Here is a 12495-nt window from a genome sequence, read left to right on the forward strand (position 1 = left end):
CTTAAACACTCAGAATAAAGACAAACTGTCCTATTTGCAGGCGCCGTCAACATGTGTGGTGCGCTGGAGGACGTCACACTGTTGCTGCAAAGTTTGCATTAGGCTAGGCGAGCTAGCTTGCTAACTCCAGCATTGATTCCCACTAGCTTCTACTGATAGCTCGTGCATTAAACGCTCGCTGAGTCATTAGCAACTCCCACACACTCCACACGATTATTTCTGTGCCGCAGAGACCCGGAAAGAGGACAGACCACAGGGGACGCCGTCCACACACAAGAATAATAGAGACGCTGAGAGAGGATGAAGCTCGGAGTTCATCAACTGACACACATATCCAAAGATGAACGTTTTGTCAGTTTTTCTTGCACTTCTGGGTGTAGTGCGCCCTATAAACAACCCTGCCCTCCAATGAACTGACGCTTCGTCCAAACATTGATGAATAAACAGGAGCAGAAATGAGTTTGTGTGTGGCTAATTTGTTCCGCTGAGCTCAGGCGAATTGTTCAGCGGGGAGTTTGCGGTTTGTGGCTGACAGTGTGTGCGTGTGGTTCGCCGGCCAGAAAGCGATTGATTTGAGCTGAGGGAGAATGACTGTGAGGGATACACAGTGAGAGAGGGGGTGACGGGGCGTCTGCTGTGGCTTTGTGCTGGTGTAGCGGGTGTAATGGCCTTGGTTACTTTTGTCTAAGTGCACCTTTAGATTCTGCTGCGTCGATTTGTTGACGTGGACATTTGTACAGAAACAGCAGCAAAATCAACTATTGCTGCTATCGAGTCACATTTTCTGCCCTTAAGTGACACACACACACGCACACACACACACAGGTCTTTGTGTTTCCCACAGACACAGTTAGATGTCACACCTTTTCCCGCACACTCCCCAGTGTCTGCACACACACACACACACACACACAGTGCCATATGTTTCCATCAGAGGGGGTGTGAATGTACAGTATAACAGGGTTTTACCAGCCAGGGGAAATTAGTCTTTGCTCATCTCCCTCTCACACACACACACATCCCATGTCACACTCATCTATTACTGTACTCTCTCTCTCTCTTAGTCCTCTTTTCTCTCTTTGTCCCTGGAGCTTTGTACGATCCCTCGCTTTGTTTTTCTCTCCTCTTTTCATTTATCTCTGTCATCTCTGTCGCTTTGTTCCTCCTGCAGTTTTCGTCTTCCATCTTATTTACTCGCTCTGGTCTTTTTCTCTTTCCTCGTCTGTTCACCTTCTCTCCCTCTGATCTCTTTTTCTTTCCAAACACGCCTGAATCCGTGCACGCTGTGATTATGTCACTTTAAGGGGACTTGCGTGGCGGTTTCTCTTTATTCTATGTTTGTTTTCTCTGTTTCAAACCTGAGCTTTGCGAGGCGTTCAGGTACGCTGGTTTAAAGTAGCGCTTACCTGAAGGGAAGGCGACATCACAAGCTTCTGTGCATTTGAATCGGAGTGTAATGGGTTGATGACGTATTTTTTCCCGTGTAAGAAGATCAACTACCCGCTGGAAAGTGTGTGTATTCCAGATTTTCAGTGTGAGAGCAGTGTGGTGTGCAGGGCTGTGATTGGCAGTTGGTGGACGTGATTTAATGAGAGAGGCTAAAAGTCTCTGAAGCGGTTTCTGTTTTTTATGACCGTCTCGCTGCCGTCTCCAGTTTCTTTTTCTTCTGTTCTCCTCCTCCCTCTGTCCTCCTCCCCGCTCTCTGGCTGCAGATGATGGGTATCAGCTCCACATTTTGGAGCTTGTTCATGTATTTTTTCCTGGACAGCTGCAGACGCGCACACACAAGTGTGTAGCAGTAGTTCAGCCCATCTGTGCCTCTCCTGCTGAAGAGAAAGGGCTGGAGTGCATCTGTGGCAGCCTTACTTTGAAATGTAACACACACACGCACACACAGCTCTTCGTTTTCTCTCCAGCCTCTCAGCGGCCGATGTGCACTTGGGCTGAAAAATTAATCGGAATATCGATATCGTAATTTAACCAAGTGCAATCAAACCAGCTGTAATTCTTTGCTGAAGGTAAAACGTGTCACAACGCGCCGTTATAGATGAAGCACCGCGGTGTTAAGAGGTGCCCCGGCCTACTAATCACGTCCTCCACACGTAAGGGAACATGCTTGTTTGGCACACACCCGAGCAAAAATCACACCATCATCAGTTTTGTTTTATTTATTCCAGCGAACATTAAAAGCAAATATTCCCACTGAAATGGGGAAAGCGTCACAGTGTGATTTTCTTCTCGGTGTGCACTTCCTGTGTGTGTCAGACGGAGAGACAGGTCACAAGATTAGGTGAATAACAGTGTGTATGGCACGAGCAGACAGTGAGGCTGACATTAGTTTGAGTGTGTGTGTGTGTGTTGTGTGTGCTAATTGACATTGAGGCTGACATAAGCGTGTCATCCATGCCTCTCACTTTCCAATCATCTCCTGCTGCCACCGCTCATCCAGGTTCCCTCTTTTCCCCTTTTTCCCTGTCACTCTGTCTCTCCTTCTTCATCTCTTTCCCTCACCTCTCTCCTCTTCATCATTTCCGCCTCTTCCCTCTCTCTCCAGCAGCCATCTCCCTCTCCGTCTTCCCCCTCTCCATCACTTCCTCCCCTTCTCATCTCTCAGTAATGACCTGATCTGATTGGATTTGGTCTCAGATTCCTTCCGCAGCTAATGGCCGTGACCGTTGCTAGGCAGCCGGTGCCAAAACAGCGACAAACATGGCCGTTGCGCCGGGCCATGCCGACAACGGAGACGGATCACTTGTTTGCCCTCGCGGGGCTTCTTTGCTTACACTTTGTGTGAGCTCCATTAGGACGGTGACAGGCCTGTTGAGGCCGGCCCGCATGATGGATCGGACAGTTAACATGAATTTATCCATCTATCACAGGCGGTGTCAGTCCATTAGAAATACATTTTGGGAAGATAAGTAAAGGTTCTGCATAATCTCCAGGCTGATATGTGACATATAAATGACATTTAGCGTCAGACTCAGTTAATTAGTGGTCTTGGCTCTGAGAATGCTGAGATGCTATGGAGAGGCTGGCGTGCCAGCGGCTGAACATAACCTAAGGCATGTGGCGTACAGGCATGATGGAGGTTTAATAAGGACGTGCTTCAGGATGAATTCTTATAATTACGAAAATTTGTAGCTGTAAAAGTATAAATCAAGTGTATCACTGCAGCCTGTGCAGGCCAAGCGATAACGAAGCATCACCCCTTTGTGTGATGTCAAGTTCATTTGCATCGCACAAGAGGATTACACTGACTGCTGCAGAAAGTACAACTAATATATGGAGGTTTACAGTTTACTTTTCACTCTAACACAGCTTTAACTTCCCTTCTGCTTAATGATGATTAGACAGCAGTCGGAAATCAAGTTCGCTGCACTGTTTTGAAACTGGATTGCTTGATTGGTGATGTTTGCTCTTGAAAAACGTCCTTTTTTGGTCACAACTTGCTTTTTTGTTAGCTGCCCGTTCATCTGCAGTAATAATACACATGTGGATGTTTATTTGTGATGGACATCAATGATGGTGATCATTAGAAAGCATAAATGACACTGATTTGGATGGATGGTAACGAGCCTTCTTCCATTAAAACATTAAAAACATACTGGAGTGTGCAGACAAATAAGCAGCTACTTTGGTTCGCTGGCGGCTAGCGTGCAGAAAGCTAACACAGCTAAGCTAACAGGCTACTTTAAGTTTATTTTGAAATGAGGTGGCGAGTGGTAAGTCAGCATGACTTACAGTTGTCAAAAATATTTGAATTTCTCTTTGAGTTTTAGGTGAAAAACATTGTGTTTTAGTGCGAACTTGCTTGTGCTGTAAATGAGAAATGAACGTGGTTTGAAAGTTTGACATTGACAGTCTCTTAAGTAGTCCTGTTTGGTGCTGCATGAAAGCTCTGTGTCTCTTTCATAGCTTTGAGCCAACAGGTGAACAGGCACAAGCAGAGACCAGACAATAACTAGGCCATACTTTGATAGTTTCAGGGCTGCATTACGAGCGGCGCCGTCTGAAACGCTTGTCTGGGCCGTGCGTGTCCTCTCTGGGGACCTCATTTCTTCAATCCCTGCTGGAGTTCACCATGAAAGCTTTAAACGTGTTGTTGCAGCAGCTCAAACAGTAATTCACTACCTACAGCTACTCTCTGCTCTGCTAACTGTGAAACAACCACCATGATAGTGTCCATGATGGTGTGAGACACCCAGCACCCCGCCATGGCTTCTTTATAATAGCTCTGCAAGATTAGATGAAAAATATTAGCAAACTGTTACTTTCACTGCGTCCTTGCTTTGTCTCAATCACTAATTCTGCACGCAGTTCATGATTGTGGCAGAGACATTGGGTTTTTGTCCTCTGTCTTGTCTTTTTCTTGGCCTGGACTCATTTTTTTGGCTGATGGAAAAATTTGACGAAGCAAGACCTTTAGCTTTTCCTGACTGTTGCACATTTGGTAAGCCACCCTCCACACAAGCATCTGCTAAATGCCGTGTAAATGGAAGGTAATGACTCAAGCTGAAAATGTATTTATGGATTTCTGTTTGCCTACTTGGGGAGAGTGCTCGCTTTGTCCTTTTCCATTTTGAAAGCAAAAGCCATTAAGGAAGACAAAAAGGATGTCCATGTTGCTGGCGTGCTGAAACTTTAATCATTTTATTTATTTTGAACTTGCTCTCTGGCAACAGGGAGGATTTTAAGTGTCGGCTCTGTGCTTCCTGAGAGCCTGAGCCTGGTAATGGCCACTGATGCTGAGCAAGTTTACTCTAGGTGGGAAAACAATGTGTGTGTTTTTCTACCTTGAACACTTGGGTGTCATGAGCCTTTAGCACAGAAAACGTTTTGATGTTTCCCTGCAAGTGAAGCGCAGTCACACACAGTCAAATGTTCAGCTGTTTGACAGAAATAACTTGACTTTATGTCATTTATGTCACAAAGGGCTCGCATAAATGTTAGCCTCTCTGCAGGCTAACACGCACTTTATGTAAAATCTTTTTTTAGCATTACATGTAGCTAAATATTCTGCTTCGTTACAATTGTATTTAAAATGTATTGAAAGCTGTCCTGGCTGAGTGCGGCTAGTAGCTCGAGCTAGCAGAGCGCAGCTAGCTTCGGTTGTGAGCGCTGCGCTGAGGTTTCAGCTACAAACGGCCTTCCTCGGCTTCATGAATGATGAAACCTCACATGACAGGTTAACTCATATTCTTCTGTGAATCATGAGTGTGTTAAATACATTTGAAGATTATCAGTACTTTTATTTCTACTGTTATTCTAAACTTGTGTTTTTACTTGAGAGCAGATTTTGACCACTCCACCCTCTTGCGTATATTCCTCAGTTTTATTATGGCTAGACAGAATGTGCGTCCATATTTCACGACTATCAGCTCTGCACTTAGTGCAGGTCCGACCTCAGATTTCTCTCCTCCCGGTCTTTGTTTCCTCAGGATTTTCCGAGCCTGTGTTCTTCCACAGAAGTCTGCTGACAGGCTCCAGCTGCTGTCCGTGATGGATCAAAACAACCTTCCAGTTTGCCTCGCCGTCATTAGCCGGGAAACTGATGGGTTGAATGTACGCCCCATGTTTGATCCAGCTCCTCCCTCCCGCCTAGTTTCACCAGACTCTATTAGCCGGACAGCTGCTTTGATGCAGCCGTTGGAGCTGTGGATCCACACTCCTGTTCCTTCTCCTTCCTTTTGTCACTTTCTGTTGTTTGTCATGCGCTGAGCTTTGGCGGACGGCAGGCGTGCCGCAGGTCTGGACGACCGTCTCCTGCTGTCTGGCCGTCTAGTTAACTGCTAGTTCTGTTGCCAGCGCAGCTTCCTTCTCGGCGGGAGGCGTTCAAAACGTTTTTCTCCAGGGAACACAGAACAGTATGTTTGGAAACCAACTGGAGAGTCTTATTCCGAAAAGTGTGAAGCCCAGTGGGAGTCTGGAGAAATCTTTGACAAATCCTTCCTTCGCATTAGTCATTTGTGTCCTTAAATTACAAAATCCTTCCTGCAGAAGGCCGACTCGATACACTCGCATTACTAAAGGCAGACAGATCAAGAGAAATGGAAAAATGAGTTCTGCTCATCTTGTGCTGTCATGGATATTCCATTACAAACCTTCGCCAAGCATATTCGCTTCACAATGCTGCAGAAAGGAGAAGCAGGAAATCCTCTTCTGCTCGAAGAAGAACTCATTGATTATTTTTCCATTGACTGATTCATTGTTTTTCTGTTTGTGTGAGCTGTGCAGCATCAGATGTGGTCTAACGGTCTGCTGGATCAGGTTTACTGACTGTTCCTCCACTGCCTGCCACGGGCGCTGTCCACAGTGCTGATCCTGGAGCTGTCCCAGGTGCTCAGCATCATTCAGTCCTGCTGGGGAGGACTCTCATTTACTTAAACTATTTACCTCACGATCTCAGCACATCCTGTTGGCTGTTTACACAAAGAAACCACCTGGGGCCATCTCCAACAAGTATCTTATCTCACTACCACAAATCCTCCTAAATGATGCTACTAAGAGTTTCTTTTGAGTGTCTTAGCAAACTCCTAAGCCGAGAGGATGAAGATCATTATTCGTTCCGTCTATAAAATGTCAGAAAATAGTGAAAAACGGCCATCAGTTTTCTAAATCCCAGTGTGTTTAGTTCTTCAGACCAAAAAAAGCAGCAAAGCCTCACATTTTGCTGGAAAAATTACCATCAAAATTGTTGTCAGTTTATTGTATAGTCAATTTTTGCAGCTCTAAATGAGCTTAATCACTGGTGGGCAGGTGACTGGGGGTGTCGGTGAATATGAACGGTGGGCAGGGAAAAGATCTGACCTGATTCCAGTAGGTTTCATGAGCACATCAGATATTTTATAAACTGTCATAAATTTAATACATGAAACAAATTTCAAACTAGATTCTGTTTAACGCCAAACACCATCAGCATGTTGCTGACCACATCTTCATCCTTTTATTCTCCAAATTGCACCAATTTTACTGCATAATCCAGTGATGGCTGTGAAATGAGCTTTATTAATTACTTGTTTTATGACTCACTCACTTTAACACTGAGGTGCATTGCTGCTGATCTTAGTGGCTCCTGTGATTTAGTTTGGTTGCTCCTGTAAAAATGTATAAAATCTATGTAGCCGAGCCAAAATGCTGTCTTTTTTATTTCACACATTCTCCTTCCTAGTCTAAACCTGCCGCCGACATTACCCACAATGCAACTCGAGTGCTGACAGTTCAGTCGCAGATTAAGGCGTGCTATGCTAGTAGCTGCAGAGGCCTCATATCAGACCTCACTATCAGACTCAGCTCCTGCAGTGTTTTCTTTCTCTTCATTATGTCATTAAACATCATCACACATGTTATTTTATCTTCGCAGCTACTTCCTCGGGCCGCCGCCCTCTCAGTGAAACCACTTACAGAGCGTTGAAGTCGCTGCGGTGCTTTTGAAACAATCATCTTGTGATGTAAACTTGAAAGGCAGGCAGGGTCGAGGCTCGCCTCTCCGCGTGAACTCGGGTGATTTCCTCTGAGATGTGGGAGCACACTTTGAGAAACGATCTTTTGATCAAGCGGAGGATTGATTGTGAGCGCAGCAGCGAATGCGCCGCGGGCTTACATTTACAGCCGGGTTTGTTAACAATCAACACAAACAATGACACTGATTTAGTAGCCAGACGAACACCTTCATCTCAGCCAAAGAACTGGTTTTACTGGACAATGTAGTCCCAGAAAATATGGTTAATAAGATTCTGCACATGTTCCAAGTGTGTCCTCAGCTCACCCTGTTTGATGGCATGTGTGTCAGCGGAAACGTACATTTAAAGCTGTTTTCCAGTTTGGCAAAATGATTGTGAGCTGTCACGCAGATGTTTTCTCGAGCTCTGCCTCTGGTCATGGAAACCTGTTTGAGACTGATCGTCCATCTTCTTTTCTGTCCTTCACTCTGCGTCCTCCAGGTTTGTGCCCTTCTCTTTCTCTTAACTATCGGCTGTCTTTACTTTCCTCTCTGTCTGTTTTTCTTCTTCTCTCTCACTGTTTTTGCCAGTCGTTCGATTTCTTCCTGCGCTCTTTCCTCTCGCTCCCTTTTGTCTTTCAGGTCTTGTCCAATCAGTTTTCTCTTTCCTCTTCCCAGGATTTCATTTCCTTCTTTCGCTCTCTTCGCCACCTCTCCACTTGATTTCTCCTCTTTCTCATCTCTCTGACGCCTCTCTCAAGCCAAGATTAAGCTATTAATGTTGGAGCCTCTTTAATGAGATGCATGTGGCTGTGTGTATGCACCAAGAGTATATCTGTGTGTGTCCATGCATAACTTCCTGTGTGTGTGTGTGTGCATGTGTGTGTGTGTGTGTGTGTGTGTGTGTGAAGCTCCTGCAGGTTTGACTCGCAGAACAACAGTTTAAATGGACTATTGATCGTGCCTCACGCTTTGACTGCTTCCTGCCCTCCCTGCTAATTCTCACACACTCACGCATTGTTCCTGACAGCACACACACATATGCAAATTTGCACACAGCCTCTCAAACACACAAGGAAATGTTCATGTACGGTAGGACACACACACTCGCTGGTGCAGGAAAATCATGTACACAGGGACAGGAATAACCAGGGTACTTTATGCTCAGTGCAATCCTAGTATCGTAATATTATTATAAGACTGTAACACGCTAAACTCCAGTCACGTTGAAGATGATCTACGCTCTGAAATGAAGATGAAAGTAAGGACCTCCCAAGCCGATCCACGTGGTCAGGAGCCGGGCCAACAAAGGCATGTTCTGTCAGAAAGGCATCGACTGTAAATGACAATGCCAGCTGTCAAAAACATCCAGTTACGTTCTGTTAAGACCACACAGCGCTGTGAACAAGCCTCAGAGTAAATAAGCTGCAGCCAGCAGTTTCAATAAATTATGTGACCGAGAGCGACCAATAGTCCAACAGACCAGAGCTGTTTTCCATCTCTTTCAGTGACATTTTGCAGGTGAAGCACATCTTTACAGTGCTGCTGTAGGCTTTGTCATGTTGATGCTGAGGTTGAAAAGTGTCTCTCTCAATCCTTCCTGCCACTAAAGACACACACGTCCTTCTCTGTGGATATTAAACGCTATAGGACCAACTGCTTTATGAAGTGTAAATCAGGCCTCTTGCAGGTTAAGCGTTGCGCTAAGTTGTGAGATGCAGAAAGAAAGAAAATATTCACAAGACCTTGAGTCTGCAGCCACAGTGGCTCTAACATGAAATAAAAATCTATAGATAAGACAGAAATTGGTGTATCCATAAAAGCAAAATGCGACAAAGTGCAGTGGGAGCAGAGTTGGTGAATAAATGGTGACATACATAAAGGACATGACTTAAAGGTCCATGGAAGCAGTAGTGAAAGGAAACACATCACGTTTCCTTTTGTTTTGCTAATTATTGGAAATTTGTTTGCAGTTTGCTTCATTGCAGAAGGTGGTCAGAGATGTGTTTCTTACATTCCATAAATCCATAATCTTATATGTTTAAAACCACTCGAATTGAGTGCATTTAAAGGCGCTAATTAACAGACTTTGTGCTGTTGGTGATATGGCACAGGTCAGAGGTGTACTGAAGATGAACACAGTTCAATTAAACCAAATCAGCATAAAATTATTTACCTGTGTAAAGATCTGAGCTTCTGGCCAAGGACGCCGAAACGAAACGAAACGAAACAAAATGAAACGAAACGAAACGAAACGAAACGAAACAAAACGAAACGAAACAAAATGAAACGAAACGAAACGAAACGAAACGAAACAAAATGAAACGAAACAGAACGAAACGAAACGAAACGAAAACACAGACATGTACACACACACACGCAGCATCCGAAATTACATTCATGAACACACACAGGGGCCCATAACAGCAGTTCACTTTCGCATTAAAGGCAGGCATTAATGCATAGAGAAGTGCATCCTGCATCATGGGAATATAGTGACACACACGCACACACACTGCACACAGATATGGATGGATCACACGTGAGATGAGATTGTTTGCTACATGCTTCTGTTTCATTCATGCTTCAGCGGTCAGCCAGCCATTATCTCACAACAGATACGCGTGCGTAAATGTGTATGCGTGCTTGAGACTGCATGCTTGTGTATGTGCGCATACCTGTGCGTGTGTGTCTGTGTCCACCGTCTCACCACAGTGCACTGCTCAATGTGGGACCTTTTAATTAAGGGAGAAGTTTCATTATCAGCTCCATTAGTCAATGCCTGGCTGGTGTCAACACTCACACACACACACACACACACACACACACACACACTCACACACACACGCGCTGGAAGAGTACTGTTAGCTGGGTTGGTATAATATTTAACCTGATGTTCTGTTTCAGGATGAGAGTGTAATTTATTATCCGTAGTAATGGGAAGTGACCCCATTTCCAGTCAAATGAGAGAGGCGGGGGAGAGGTGTGTTATTATAAGTCATCATGTCGTCATTTCCATTGTAATGCATGTCACAGGTCACAGTACGCCGCTCTGCTACAGAGAAAAACAGCCTGTATGGTGGAGGATAACGTCCCCTGCCATATGCCCGTATAGTCTACTATCACGTGGTAAAAATACTCGGGTATGAGTAAAAGTCCTGCATTGAAAATGTGAAGTAACATTATGTCAGCACAATCAGAAAATTTAGTCAGAAATGGCATCACAATGAATCAATTTCACAATTACTTAATGTTTGTTGTGTCCAACCAATGGTCCAAAACCTCAAAATTACTAGAAATTTATTAAAATAAATAGAATAATTAAAGAAAAAAACAGCAAATCTTCACATTTGTGACAGCAGAACCATGAATGGCTGTTTTCCTTTGTTGCGGAGAAAGCTGACATTACAGATGGACGGTGCTTGTAGGAGGGAAGAGTTTTGGCATTGAGTCATCAGTTTCAAATCTAAGAGTAAGATTCACCTGTTTTTGCTTTTAGCAGTGGTGATGATGGCGATCCTCTGACCTGGTCCTTCATCGAATACCTGCAAAACTAATGACATTCACATCAGCTTCAGTTGAGCTTTGTGTAAATTAGCACATGTTAGCATGCTAACGTTGTAGACATGCTAAAAACAGCATGTACGAGCAGGCTGATGTTAGCATTTAGCTCAAAGCATTGCTAAGTACAACCTGACAGAGCTGCTAGCATGGCCGTAGGCTCAAAGTGGTATAATTCCAGTTATTATATACAAAAGGAATAGTTTTGTAATTGTTTATTCCTTATTTATCGTGAAATTCAGTATTTTAGTTGAGTGTGCGTGTTGTAACTGCTCTGTTGTGCTGGAGCAGCCGTGGTCGTTTTGCTTATTTAGAGCCTACGAGCGATCAGCTTCTTCTGCAGTGCAGTAAATACTTCATAGGATGAGTTTCATTCCAAAATGAGACTTGGATACAAAGTAATAACACCTACTCTCACTCAATGATTGACAGAAGAAGATTAAAACACATGCAGTGGTCGATGAGTCACTTTCACCACATCTGCTCAACGCAAAGCACCGACGTCTCTTTCACTTGACAGCTGAATCTGGGTTTTGTTGATGAGCCGCAGATGCAGAGCGGCACCACAATGACTCTGATCACGGTAATAATTTTTAAGTAGTAGAGAGGGGGGTCTTCCCACGGGGGCAACAAGTGGAAGCCGTGCTGACTCACTCCAGTCTGATGCGTGACGGCGCTGGTGATGGCCTGGAAGTGGCGTGCTGATTGATATGATGAGGATGCAATTAGCCCTGAGCAAGATTAGAGGAGCCTCTTATCATGCTGAGCACCACTTGCGTTGTGTGTGTGTGTGTGTGTGTGTGTGTGTGTGTGTGTGTGTGTGTGTGTGTGTGTGTGAGAGAGAGAGAGACAGAGAGAGAGAGAAGCCTGATATCCAAAGAGACACATTTAAGCATGTTTCGATTGTCAACCAGTCAGTCAGAGAGATTGGTATCTGGTATGTAGTGGTACTCATCAAAGTGTGCGTGCGCCCTTTTCATGTTCTTTTTGAACTGCTGCCACACATCTGACATGACCTGAACTCTGAGATTGCTTCATCTGATCACAAACCCTCACACACACACGCACACACACACACACACAGATATGTACAGATCCTTCTCCTGACAGTCAGTGTTTTTTTCTCCCGACAGATGAAAGAGAAGACGTTCAGAAGAAGACTTTCACAAAATGGGTAAACTCACAGTTGGCTAAGGTAAGACAGCTTCCTGTTTCCTTCCCATTATTCATGGTACCTTCTGTTCCCTGTCTGCACTGCCGGCCTCTCACCGGACTCCGAGCCTCTTCCACCTGATCACACACTGCTTCTCACATCCCTGTGTAGTAATATGGGCAGGAAACATATGAACTTGTATTTACTATACGTGCACATGTAAAGAACAGGAATAGATGTTAGAGAGAATATTAAAGATGACAAACAAAACCAGCAAACCCTCGTGTGTGAGAAGCTGAAGCAAGCAGATTTCAAGAATTTTAGCTTAACTGAAAATGATGAT

At 44.5% G+C, this 12495-nt stretch overlaps 2 protein-coding genes across 2 annotated transcripts in view; one reads left to right on the plus strand and one right to left on the minus strand.

Annotated features, from left to right (window-relative positions):
* Positions 1 to 808: 808 nt before the first annotated feature.
* Positions 809 to 12495, minus strand: part of LOC139352111 (calcipressin-1-like) — a 248609-nt gene continuing 236922 nt past the window's right edge. Inside the window, exon 6 of the transcript XR_011603623.1 lies at positions 809 to 827. The gene's annotated coding sequence lies outside the window, so the exon portion shown is untranslated. The remainder of the gene's footprint in view (positions 828 to 12495) is intronic.
* The window catches only part of dmd (dystrophin), a 166624-nt gene continuing 166264 nt past the window's right edge, over positions 12136 to 12495 (plus strand). Inside the window, exon 1 of the mRNA XM_070994174.1 lies at positions 12136 to 12194. The gene's annotated coding sequence lies outside the window, so the exon portion shown is untranslated. The remainder of the gene's footprint in view (positions 12195 to 12495) is intronic.

This window comes from Chaetodon trifascialis, chromosome 24, assembly GCF_039877785.1.
Source record: "Chaetodon trifascialis isolate fChaTrf1 chromosome 24, fChaTrf1.hap1, whole genome shotgun sequence".
Classification (NCBI taxonomy): Eukaryota; Metazoa; Chordata; class Actinopteri; order Chaetodontiformes; family Chaetodontidae; genus Chaetodon; species Chaetodon trifascialis.